Below are 13,737 nucleotides of genomic sequence, written 5' to 3'. Positions count from 1 at the left end.
CAACTTGAGCGGTGAGACTTTAACCAGCCACGTAAAAGCAGATTCTGGACAGTGAGCCATCCCATAAGAAATACCTCCGATGGCATTGCTCCCATCCCCTGGATGGTGAGCTACAGCATCACAAAACCACCTCAAACAGCAACGGCCCAGCAAAGAGGGTGATACTCCTCATCCTCGGAGGAGACAAGTGACTAAAACATGGGGAAAATTACCTGGGAAGGTGTTATTTGAACTTTACGTACTGCACTTACCAAAAATACAGTATTTATATGCAAACCTCTTAGAGTAGTACGGTCAAATATATTAAAATTAGAACCTAAATCTAGGACTGCCGCCAAGTCAAATAATAAACAGTGTGATAACTATGTCTGCTTGTGTGCCATGACATTTCTTTAGGGGTAAAGATTTATCTTTTTAACCACATATATGACATCCTGTGGATGTTTTTTAAAAGTTGAACTACTTCCTCCAAATGCATAACGGCAGATTAACTACAAAGGAAAACAGAATCAAACAGGATAAATGTACCAGAAAACTCATAAAAATATTTTCAAAGGAATCACATGGTCCACTAGGTCAAGAATGGAGCAAGGAGGCACAGCTCAAGAGCCAACTCTGTAACCTGCTAGGATTTGTTAAGGATGCGAAGGCCAAGTTTGCTAAAGAATAGGGCCTCCCTTTTTCTGGCTGATAGTTCCCTTGTCAGCAGGGCTTTATTTTGCTTTGGCTTCACTCAGGACAGTGTCCTGAGTCTCCTCTGTGGAACCCATGAGCAACAATATCCATCACTCCTTGTTCTACACTATCCTTCATTCTTCTCCAGCCTGTCTGCCAGTGGTGAGACAGATGGACATCACACCCCTGGCCAGATGAAGGTCACATTCTTCTTAGCATTCTTAGAAGCAGACCCATCTCTGCCTTTGAGATACAGGAGAGTGTCCAGTATATCTCCTTGAATCTATTGTTAACAGTAAAGTGAAATGTAGATTTTGGCCGCACCAAGACACCCCAACTTTATATCTTTGGACATCAGCATGGCAGGGTGTCTAGTGGAGTCTGTTCAAGTTACTGCAATTTCAGGTGGTAGCTTTTTTGTGTAGGATAAACCCCTACGAATAGCATCTATCACTCAGAGTGGCTAAAGTCAGAGAAAAGCCAATGACACACAGCTCTCAAAGAACTCTGTGGGATATCGAGAACTAAATCCCATTCCTTCTTCATTGGAAAATTCATTCTGGGAGTTCTTACTAAGCTCTGATGCTATGGAGAAAGATATAAGAAAGTCTAGGCTCCTAGAGCATCCAATAACAACAGGGGACAGTGAAAAAATGAAACACATAATAGAGACACATGGATATAGATACATATATATATGTATATCAAGAAAACATTATAAAGATAAAAACTTACACATGAATGTTCACAGAAATATTAAAAATCACCAAAGAATGGAGATGGCTCAAATGTTCACTAAATAGTGAATGAACAAGAAAAACCTTAGTATGTCTACACTAGAAGTTATTTGGCAGTGAAAATAAACGAAATGTTGATGCGTGCCATAGACTGTAGTCACCTTGGGTGTAATATGCAAAGGAAAGATACCACCAAGACCGCCCAGTGTATAGCTGCTTCCAAAGAGCATACCAGAAAGAACAATCTAGATGCACAGTGAGTGAGGGTCTGCAGGGACTGGGAATAGGGCAAGGCAGAAGGACGCTTAGTCAGTATGAAGCTTGGCATGTCGCAGTAAAGTTTTGGGGGATTTGAGAGTGAAAACAGTATTACAGTATTGAGAAAACACTGAATATCATTGCATGTACATTTTAAAGTTGATTAAAATGGTGAATTTGTGGCATATCTTTTATTTTTTACATGCTAATAATCCCTGTTCTGCCTCCTTCCTGCTGACTCTTCTCTCAGCACCTTGCTCTCTCCTCTCCCCTTGCTGGTTTTTTCCCCTAATATTGACATTTTTTTCTGTTTGCAACATAAAGCTGTCGCTTTACCCATTTTGACTGGGTAAAGGAACCAACCCTTTTGCTCATTCACCAGCATTAGCTGCATTTGCAATATTAAGTGATCAGTCCCATTATTTATTTCTAAAAGTTTTCACCAGTCCCAGCAGGAAGCTCTTCCTCTTTCAATGCTACAACCATGCTATGTTTGTTGTTGGTTTGTTTTGATTGAGATAGTGCCTCACTGTGTATCCCTAGCTGGCCTTGAGTTTGCTATGTAGACCAAGCTGGCCTAGCTTCATACATGGCCTGCCCACCTCTGCCTTCTGAGTGCTGGAGTCACAAACTCGCACTACCATACCTGGCCAGCTAGACTACCCATACAGAAAATAAAATGAGCAGAAACTGAAAAAAATCTTACAGGGGATCAGGGGAGCTGGGGTGTCACTATCACGGTTTGTCTTGAGTTAGAGGTGAGGTAGAGGATGAGAATACCTGGGCCTGTTGGGCAGCACTGAGGGAAAGCCCATGAGTGGAGAAGGCAGGTGGGGCCAGATTAAGCTCTGGGTATAAAGGTAAGAACTACCACATTTAGAATAGAATGGATTGAGGAGTCAGCTTGTGAAGATTCACCTCAGGAATGGCACGTTGACACTTTCCACCATACATTCTATGCAAAGTTAGCCACCAAGCCAGTTTAGCTCCAAACTGCCAGGCCTGGCCTCGCCTTTCCCATTGGGGCATTAACTTAAAACACAATGCAACTGTTGCCCCATTATCTTGGCAACCATTAATAATGCACAGGTGGAGCAGTCTCTTTTCACTGATACTCACTTGCATGCATGCATACACACATACATGTACACATACACACACATACACACACATGAATAAACAAACACATACATACACATGACACAGGATAACTAAAATACTTCTAACAGAGAACATGCACTACTTAAAGAAAAAGAAATCTAAAGATAGCAAAAGTCTTATTAGTGGCATTAAGAATTGGTTCCTATGCAGCACCATGTCCTCAGCTTTATCTTCTCATGTCATTTCTGCTCTGAGCTAAAACATGGTTTATATATTACATGTCTTTGGTCCATGTAAGAAGGAATTTAAATTTACTGTGCTGGCAGGAGAAATGAATTTATAAACTCTACATACTTAAGTGTGCTTAAAACACTAGTGATAATAAGCTGCTGCTAGGCAAATGTGTGATCTAAATGACGCTGGACAAAAATATTTGTCTCTGCTGCCGATCACAGAAATGCAAGGCTGCTCATGGTGGAAGAGAGATGGAGCTGCCGCCCTGCCAAGAAGCCTTCAAGATCAGGCAGAAGGATGCACACCAACTCGTCATTACAATTTACAAACCAAGAAAGCTGGAGTTCTAGCCTTTTGCTATCTATGCTCTGTCCCCTCCAGCTGCTCCTAGAGAAACAGAGGCCCAAGGTGGTTTGCTTGGCAACATCCTCACCCCTTTCAAACATGGAACCAAATACTATAAATGGACAAACGAAAAAATGAAACGAAACAAGGAAGTGACTTGGAAGGAGGGAGGGGAAGTTGTTAGGCTAATTTGAAGGCACTTAAACTGGTTCCCATTATGCTAGGTGTGCTGAAAAGCCCAAACAGGGCTGAGTTCTGGGCCATCTCAAGCTTAGAATGTTTTCCTGAGTCTTCTGCAATACCATCACATCCAAAATGCAATTCTTGGATGAGTGCCTTTTGCCCCAGCTTGCACCTGAGAGGACTAGCAGGGAGAGGCCATCTCGAGCATCGTGTTGTCTTAAGGCCAACTTGGATCCTGTTTTCCTGGTGTGTTGAACCAAAACTTAGAACAATACTTTTGCAGAGGTCCCCGGTGTCAGCAAGTCTTCAGAGAATGAAACTTCCTACTCTCTCTGCCCAGTACCTGTGTCCTCCTGGTTCTAGCACTGCCTCTTTGGTCTGTACAGAACTAGCCTGCTGGGGAATCATAAAAACTATGCTGTGTTGTAGCCAGCCCTGAGACTCAGAGTGGACTCTCCTAGCAGGCCCTGACTCACTGGTCATTTTCAGCCTGGAGCTTTCAAACTTCCTCTCTAAATGGCTATTCTGATTCCTAGAGTAAAGACTTGAAGTTCCTTGTAATTATGAATCCTGGGCATATTCTGTCCTGCAGAGGCCTTGTGACTTCTAGAGCAGTAGCCCATGCTTACCTCTAAGGGCTCCCAACCCATAAAATCATTTCTTGTAAGATTTCTCTCCTTCCTGCCACTAGCCCAGCCCTTTCTAATACCCTGGGGTAACTCCAGGCTACATTACAAGACTTCATTCCTCCAGGGCTTCAAACACTGAAGCCTGGAAGGCTTGCTTGGTCAGGCCCTCTCTCTATCACTGTCCATGCCACTGTCAGAGGGCCAGAATGACCCAAATCTCTAGGCTTCCTTTCTCACTGACCTGGTAGAGCTGTACCTAATGAATACCAAATGGGCCTCCTTGATGCCTCTGCTGGGCAAAAGCAGCCACTGCCCCATTACACCCCACTGGTTTTCTTAGTGTTGTGGTAATGAGTCACCTTGCTTGGCTGGATGGTGTCACAAGGTGACCACATTCATGTACATTCCCTTCCCCCTTTCCCACGGGCCATCCACCTCCAGCCCCAGTTCTCTGGAGGAGGATAAGCAAGTGAGGACAAACTGCTCAACACTCCTGTTTGGGCCTCCTAAGCTAGAGACACCTGGAGCCTGCTGCAGGTCCTGTTCATCGACTTTAACCTCCCCCTGTGCAGAAGAAGAAGATAGAACACAAATAGAAGAAAAGCCACCAGAGCTAGAGATGATGGCACTGTGCTTATAAAACTCAGTGCAAGGTGGGACTGGGGTACAAATGCCCTTCATCCTAACCTAAAAGAAGTAAATAAATAAATAAAAATAACAAAAGTTATATCTAAAATCACAGAGCAGAATTCTTTCCCCAAACCTCCTATCATTTCTCTTCATTTCACAGATATTTAAAGCATGTATTATGTTGCTATGGACAATTAGCCTTTTATCCAATTTGACTTGAGAGTTTAACTCTCCCACCCGAAGGTTTTAATTATGCCCTCAGCCCAGTACTTAGGCCCTGGTTCCCGCAGCTGGAAATCTGCCCCAGTGATGTTGTAACCTTGTTAATGTAACAAAAGAGGAGTTTACTTAAAACTGGACTCACTATGGACTTAAGCCAAATTTACTTGAAAGAGGAAAGAGTCTGTCAAAAATCCTACAGTAAACACGGCAAAGCAGCTCTTTCAGAGCCTCCCCTTAATTCACATCGACAAGCAATTTACATGTAAGTGGATTCATATGCTCTACCAAGAGGCCTAGGCTCCACGGCGCAGGCGCAGTGCACTCACCCCTACACCCACCTCCCGTTTTTCTTTTCTTTCCTCCCTTTCAAATTCTTTTTCCCCGTTTTGGATATATGCAGTAAGCTGTTCTCTTGAGCAAAACAGCATGAACCCACAATGTTTTAATCGCTCAAAGCATAATTAGGACCCTCTAAACATTTACTAAGCAAGTCGTTCTGAATAAAGGCAACCAGAATTCCTGAAAGCTGCTCACGGACCTGAAATGTTGTCCTGTCAAAGACGTACTTTGCATTCTGTCTAGGCTGCCTGTCAAGTTCAAAAGCCTCTCTAGCTATGGAGGCATAAGTGGGAGGTGCTGGTGAAATACCGGAGCCCACGTTTGTCATGGTTGCCAAGATCTGGCAGGCTTCTTACCTTCTCTCTTAATTAGATTACCTTTCTAGTCCACACACTAACAGAAAGTGCACGTTACACTAAACGTGCTGTGACAACAGGGACAGGATGGAGGGAGACCCTTCTGAAAAAGTGTGAAAGAAAACACGATCACTCCTAACACCTCTGGGCATATGGGGAAGAGGTAAGTTTGTGGGCGATGTCCTGCTGCAAGGATGTGGGAATCCCTGGCATCTTAGACACAACCCAAAAGACATTAACTCCCCCTACCCCAAGTAGGAAGCCAGGCAGGGGCTTGCTTTAACATTCATTATTTTTAACTGTGCTCCTTGACAAAATCCACCCAGAGCAAACACTGGCCGGCGCTCAACTTTCTTTCATGCTCTCTGAAAGCTTAATTGGTTCTAAGGAGATCAAAAGTTGTTTTCCCCCTTTGGCATGTATCTGTATTGTTTCTGAGCTATTTGGAAGCTGCTAGACACCAAAGGCAGATCATCATTCCTGGGCAACTCCATTCCTAGGGGGTGATTCCAGGCCACATCTCCTGCGCCATGCATCTCATGCATGTCAGAGAACCTGGGTGTACCCCAAGGACAACACAAAGTTCCTTCTTACCACCTAAAGAGCAAGAAATAGACCACGGGGTCCTGCTGCTCCTAAGATTGTGCCCCAGCAAACCATTCTCTGTGGAAAGGCCATGACCAAACCAGAAGACTCAGGAAAACATTCTAAGCTTGAGATGGCCCAGAACTCAGCCCTGTTTGGGCTTTTCAGCACACCTAGCATAATGGGAACCAGTTTAAGTGCCTTCAAATTAGCCTAACAACTTCCCCTCCCTCCTTCCAAGTCACTTCCTTGTTTCGTTTCATTTTTTCGTTTGTCCATTTATAGTATTTGGTTCCATGTTTGAAAGGGGTGAGGATGTTGCCAAGCAAACCACCTTGGGCCTCTGTTTCTCTAGGAGCAGCTGGAGGGGACAGAGCATAGATAGCAAAAGGCTAGAACTCCAGCTTTACCATCAACTCCCACCCTCCCACCCAGCGAGCTGTGTCCCTTGGGCAACTGTACTTAGCTTCTCTGAACCCTGGTAACAAGTACAACATTCTTCATTGGATTATTACAAGGAGTCAGTATGAAGAAGAGCAACAGGCTGTACTGGGTCATATGGGCATAGCTCATCTATAGTAGGCGGGGTGAAGGAGCCGTGTGTCTGCCTTTCAGGACAACAGCTGTACTATTTTCAGATCTGCTCTTATCTATGTTCTATTGTTTTATTATATACCACCAAGAACTAACTTAGAAGCTGTCTAGTTGATAAGCATCATATTTTTCTTTGTCAAACTATTAAGCATGGATGGCTCCAGATTTGGGTTGGCTTTTCACCTATCATTTTTTTTTTGGGGGGGGTTGGAGGTGAGGGAGGTATGGCCACTTTCCAACCAATGTTTACACCATGTAGAAGCACATGTCCCTTGTCCTTGGTGGTCATCTGGCACTTACTCTCCGTTCTGCTGTAATAGAGACATGATGCCTGAGCTACAATAGCAAATTTGAAAAATTAAGACAAAAGCTGGCTGTGACCAAGGATAAAACAAAGATGGCAGCCATAAGATACCCTCCTACATTTTCTCTAGCTATCCACTTTTTCCAGTACTAGAAATCAAACCTATTGCTTTCTTCCTGCTTATCTACTACAGACCATGTCCACTACATGGAATTGTTTTTTTTGTCCCAGAAACTGTGGCTACAAAGAAACAGGGACTCAACCGGACTTAAGAAAGGATCAGATCACAACCTGAAGTCCAGATTGCCTGCTACTCAAAGCTGCTGCTCCTCTCCCAGACCCAGCATGCTGCAGAGCCATCTCGCACAGTGTGGCTTTACAACTGCCTGTGACACTCTGGTTTCCCTTGGGTTCCAAATTGCTATGCTTGGAAATCTCCATGCTTGCTCTTGGTCACATTCCAATAAAACAAGACCTCACTGGAGAACCTTGCCTTCTCCACAGTATGATGAAGGCAACTTGAAGCAGGCATGGTAACATGTCCTCAAAATTCTCCATTTCCCACTTTCCTATTAGATCCACCTTCATGTGGCACCCAAGGATTCTACCTAAATTGCCCTCCTAGTAGAGATTAGAGAAGTGAGAAGAGCCCATGGTACCCCAGCCCCAATAATTCAAGCTGTCAACACCAGTAGACAGCCATACTTTACTACACATTGATCCTGAACTTCGAGGCTGGTCTCACTTTTGCAGCTGGTCCTTGGGCACTTAAGACTCCAGGTTAGAGATGTAGAGTTCTTTAACTTGAGTATCTCCTTGTTTGAGCCTCCTTGTCAGAGACTTAGAAGTTTAATACAGTGTTAACAGATGAGCAGGGTGACTTAGAAGCAAAAGGTGACAATTTAAGTGTGGAAAATGGGGATCAGTAAGAATGTGTCTTGTATATGACAGGTGAATATGATTCCATAGTACATAGTACATTTCCCCAAATGTGGGGTTCAGAGGCCAGATCTGATGCCTCCCCCCTCTTCAAGGAAACTGGATGAAACTCTAGTTTAGAATACTTAAAGACCACTTGGTAAAGACTACTGTAAGTTATCTCCCTCCTGAAGCTCCCGGAAACATATAACTGAGTGGCAGGATGGCCAAGTGATCCAAGCAGCAAGAGCTGAGAAGGCAACTGGAAAGGACGCCCAAGCCTCTTTCTCTGTAACAGCACTTTCACATAAGAGCCTAAGTCAGATCTTCTTGTTGTGATATCAAAAATGGAAGAAGTAAATATTAATTCTATTTTAATGAAATGAATATATCCAAAATATTTGAGCATGTAATCAATATAAATTTATTGCTGACATAGTTAATATTCCCTTTGTTTGTGTAAACTGTTGGTGGTCTGGCATTCATTTTACCCTCTCAGCTCACTCAGTTCAGATGGGCCATGTCCTCAGTGTTCAGTAGTCATATGTGGCTCATCTCAGAGCACTAGGTAGCATCCTGGCACACTAGTTAGCCTCTCTCAGAACACATATGTGGATGTATATGCATATATACATAAATATATGAAACCCATTGGCACAGAGGGCAGGGAACAATGTATATCCCTTTCATGCCTTCCTATAATACTAAGCTACTGTATACTTGACTCTGCATTAGGTATATCACAGCATAATCCAGGAACAACTGCTGAAATATTACCTATGAAAGTGGTAGTTTTGTACAGTTCAGCTGCAACCTGGGGGTTTCACGAGGGAGGTCACTGTGAGATCCAGCCTCATTGCTCTACCTCATCACCACTAAGACTATTATCATTCCCACACCTCCTGTTAGTAAGGTGTACATTTATTTATTTACTTTGTGCAGGGCAGAACACATGTGAAAGTCAGAGGAGAACTTTGGAGAGCTGGCTCTCTTCTTTCATCATGTGGGATCCAGGGGTCAGGCTGGCATCATTAAGTGCAGGAGCAAGTGTCTGAACCTGTTGAGCCATCTTATTGAGTCGTTCTTGTAGCTGCTCCCCTAAGATGTTTTTACTTTTTTAGCTGTTCTCCTTTTCACTCTTCAGGACCCACTCATATCCCTCTCCAGACAAATTTCTCATTTCTATGGGACTGCTAAAAACACCCTCTGCTGAAAACACGCTTGGTACCCAGCTTAAAACATAATGATGCAATTATGCAGTCTTCTCTGACTATTTTCAGCTGCTAGCACCAGGCTTCATACCTAGATAGGACTCAAAATAAATATAAGTTGATTGCCCTGAAATGAAGGGGTGAATGCCACTGTTTGCTGGCTGCTGGTGCCTTCAAATGCCAGCACCTTCCTCTTGTTTCTGCATTCCTTGGATACTGACCTAAAAATGATTTTTGAGCATTTAATCTCATATTTCTAATCATTACATGTATATTCCATCTTCAAGCAGATTATAAACAAATATTATACACCTTAATGGGTGTCTTAGCTCAGGTTTTATTGCTGTGAAGAGACACCATGACCAAGGAAACTCTTATAAAGGCAAGTATTTAATTGGGGCTGGCCTACAGGTTCAGAGGTTCAGTCCATTATCATCATGATATGAAGCACAGAAACTTGCAGGCAGGCAGACATGGTGCTAGAGGAGACAAAAGTTCTACATCTTGATCTGAAGGCAGCTAAGAGAAGACTTTCTTTCTTTCGCACTGGGCAAAGCTTGAGCACCAGGAGCCCCCAAAGCCCACCTACACAATGACCCACTTTCTCCAATGAAGCTACACTTATTCCAACAAGGCCACATCTCCTAACAATACCACTTCCCATTGGCCAAGCATATTCAAACCACCACATACTTATATTTTCAGATTTCACAGCACTGTATAGAAAGCCCTCTGTAAGAGTTTTATGAATATATTCATATCTCACCTAACTCCTAAATTTAAAGTGTACATTCAATGGGATTTTGTGTATCACAAAATTATAACATCATCACAATTTTTAGAAAACTTGATTTGCGTCCCCAATCCAAGTCCTGTGTCTCTCACCAGTCAGCACTCCACCTCATCCTCTATAAGCCTTAGCTATTCACAAATCTATTTTCTGACTTTATATCTGCCATATAAATACCTATGACACAATATTTAGTCTTTATGACTGACTTTGTCCACTCAGTATTTAAATGTCCATGATAAAGCCTTGGTCAGTAGCTTGCTCTTTCTTATTATCATATAACATGTCATATGGACATACCATGCCTGATCATCCATAAAACATACATTGGTCACTTGCATCCTTTCCACTTTTTGGCCATTATACACAATGTTCTTTTGAACATTCATGCATAATTTACATCGTGCATACTCATACTCAAGTGTCACATACTCAAGAGTAGAAATAACTCATTGTATGAGAACTCTGTGTTTAGCATCCTGAGAAAATACTAAACTGTTTTCCAACAGGGACACCATTTTATTAAAATACTGGCAAGCATGTGAGGGCTGTAGTCCTTCACATCCATATTGATACTTGTAGCTAGCAGTCCTTTACAGCCATTGTAGTGGGTATTAAGGAGTGCTTTGATTTTCTTTTCATAAAGTAATGGTTTTTGAACCACCTTTTAATATGATCATTGGCTATTTGTATTTGTTCTTTAGTAAAATAGTCTACTTATATCCTTTGCCTGGGCAAGATTGAAGATAGAAGCTGCCTTTATCTGACATGGTAAATGATAAAAGGATAGATAATAAAGAATAGACTCTATTCCAAAGAAAGTAGACATGTGTCAGAAATCAAAGAATGGATGACAGGGTAACTGAAAAGGTAGAGAACAGAAAGATGTGCAGTACAAATGTGAAATTCCTCTGAATAGCTCTGGCAGTATCTGGTTCTCTTAAATCTAAAATTAAGCCAGATAGCACTGGTTGAAAGAGAATGGCTGTTCTATCCACTGGACAAAGTCACAATTTTCAAGAGGCTTGAGTCTACTAGAGCTTTTAGTGAAGAGGGGAAGACTCTGGCACATCAGGTCAGGGGTGGGTCAGAAGAGTAGCTGACCATACACAGCATCTTGGAGGGCTATAGTCAGCTGCCATATTGAGCAGAAACCTACCATTTAAGATTGAACTATTGTGGGCCTGGCAACAAGAACAATCACAACTAAGGTACACAGGAAGTTCGACAACTTCCAGCAGATGGCTGCTGAAGCTTCAGGCCCACGGTGAAGATGTAGAATGACCCAGAATAAGGCCTATAGGCATAGAGAGGCCCAAACTAACCCAGGACACGTATCTGATCCACCAAGAAAGAATAGTAGGAGCAACACCAACCCCACAAAAGAAAACATTTCAACTATGCTGAGACTTAGTCTTTTTCTGAACATTGTAAATACTTCCATGTAAAGAAAAGGGAAACTTGAATTGAAAACAATACACAAAACATACAAAAAACGAAAACTCAACCAACAAACTAATTCCAGATTCATAAATCATGATAAAACAAAACAAAATACCAATGTGAAAAATCAAGACAAGTCTTTCCTGGATACACACGACAGAAACATAGTAACAAAACAAGAATGGCACTGATACAGAACATACATGGAGACCGGGGAATAAAACAGCAGGACCACATATACACTTCCACAGCCTCTTTGACAGACAGTGATGGGAAAAGAGATGAATACCCTCATGTACAAAAATAAAGCCAGATCCCTGCATCACCCTGTACAAAAATCAATTTTAAATGGACCAAAGACCTGAATATAGAACCTGAAATTCAGAATATACATGTGTAACTTATAGTTTCTAAGAGATAAATATATTTCAAAGAATGATACCTCACTTATTGAACCTTGGTATATAAAAAGAGATGTAGCATCATGTCTACTGAAGAGAAAGCACTATAATAATATGATTCTACAGATATGTGACTCTATTCTCATCCTTAGTAATGACAATGTAGTGAGTAGATGCTATTCAAGTTTCTGTATTGTCAAGCATCTGGCCTCATGACATTTTTAACCACCTAGCAGATGTGATTTTCATAATCATTTGGTCCTGTCATGCCAATAGCTCTCTTGTATTCTTGCCTGTGAGACCTACTATGTTTACACTTCTATATTTTAAATATAATTTTTCCAGTGTTCTTTTTAATTTTATAGTGTCTTCCTATATATATCATCTAAGCTGATCAAATTCCTGATCCTCCTATCCCTCTCTCTAGGATAATATGCATATACCTATATCTAGCTTGTTTCTGTAGTCTTTAAATAAAGCAACTGGCATCTGTAAAGCTCATTGGGTAGTGCCTGAGTGGGGAGAGGTGAGGTCGACACACAAGTTCACAGTCAACCCCTGCCAACATGAGAGCTCCCCTGGAGGTTCAGTGACCAGGTCATGATGGAAGCTGTGCCTAAGAGTTACAGATGTCTACTGAAGATCCTTCACCTGATTGCTGGCTGAGTTTAAAAACCTAGTAGCCTGTGACTGATCAGTTTTGCTCTGGATGTCACTGAGGCTAGAGAATGGTGCTAAGAGAGCTTCTAGGGCCCTGGGCATAATTTACTCAAATTATAAAATTAAGGAATCAGAAGTCCATGGCAGCAGAAGGGAGAATTCTTCTCTTCCTGCAAGCACTGGGGAGCCCAGCTTCTGTGGAACCCCGCTTCTGAGGACTTCAGCATCAGACCTTGAAACCCTCCTGGTCCTTCATTCTGCCACTGAGGGAAAACACCATCTCTTTCATAGCTTGACCATTGTTTCTTCCTCAACTATCCTAAAGAAAGATATTTTCAAAGATGATAAGGGGCAGAGGCCCATTTTAGCTCCTCTGCCTTGGTAGGAGTCACCTCTTGGGATTATATTCTTCTTTTAATCATTGTAGTATTTCATCTATTAAAGTCATGCAATAGGAAGTTGGTCAAGTTGGCTCTCACAAACTTTTGTGTTTATATTTTAAGCTACATTAAAAAGCTAAACATCAGGCTCATGCCTTCAATATATTTTCTGAGTTTTTACTATTTCCCTTTTCTTTCTATAGTTAAATGTTTTCAGACAATATATTATTACTGTATTTTCCCTTCCTTTAAGTTTTCTCAGATTCTTCTCTACCCACCAACCTTATGTTCTGTTTTCAAAACCAAGCAACCAACTAAGAACAATAACAGCTACAAAACCACAGGCTTGAACCCATGCAGGCCCTCTACATACTGCCACAGTATGACGCTGTGAGTTCATGTGTGCATCAGTCTTGTTGCATTTGGAAGCCATTGTCTCCTTGGAGTTGTCCATGCTCTCTGGCTCTTACAGTCTTTCTGCCTCTCCTTTTGCATAGTTCCCTGAGCTCTGTGGGGAGGGGTGCTTCCTAGGCTTAATATCTCCCTCAAAAACTCCAGATGAGTTCTTAGATTTTTAAAAGAACCTCCTTTTTGTCTGTCTGTGTATCTCTCTCTCTGTTTCTATCTCTGTCTCTGTCTCTATGTCTCTGACTCTGTCTCTGTGTCTGTCTTTCTGTCTGCCTGTCTGTCTGTCTGTCTGTCTTTCTCTCTCTCTCTCTCTCTCTCACACACACACACACAC

General features: G+C 42.2%; 1 protein-coding gene across 19 annotated transcripts in view; it reads right to left on the bottom strand.

Annotated features, from left to right (window-relative positions):
- Erc2 (ELKS/RAB6-interacting/CAST family member 2) overlaps nucleotides 1-13,737 on the bottom strand; it is an 865,869-nt gene that overhangs the window by 294,301 nt on the left and 557,831 nt on the right. The gene's annotated exons all lie outside the window — the stretch shown is intronic.

The sequence above is a fragment of the Mastomys coucha genome, unplaced genomic scaffold (assembly GCF_008632895.1).
Source record: "Mastomys coucha isolate ucsf_1 unplaced genomic scaffold, UCSF_Mcou_1 pScaffold9, whole genome shotgun sequence".
NCBI classification, from domain to species: Eukaryota; Metazoa; Chordata; class Mammalia; order Rodentia; family Muridae; genus Mastomys; species Mastomys coucha.
This window is presented reverse-complemented; position numbering and strand designations above follow the sequence as displayed.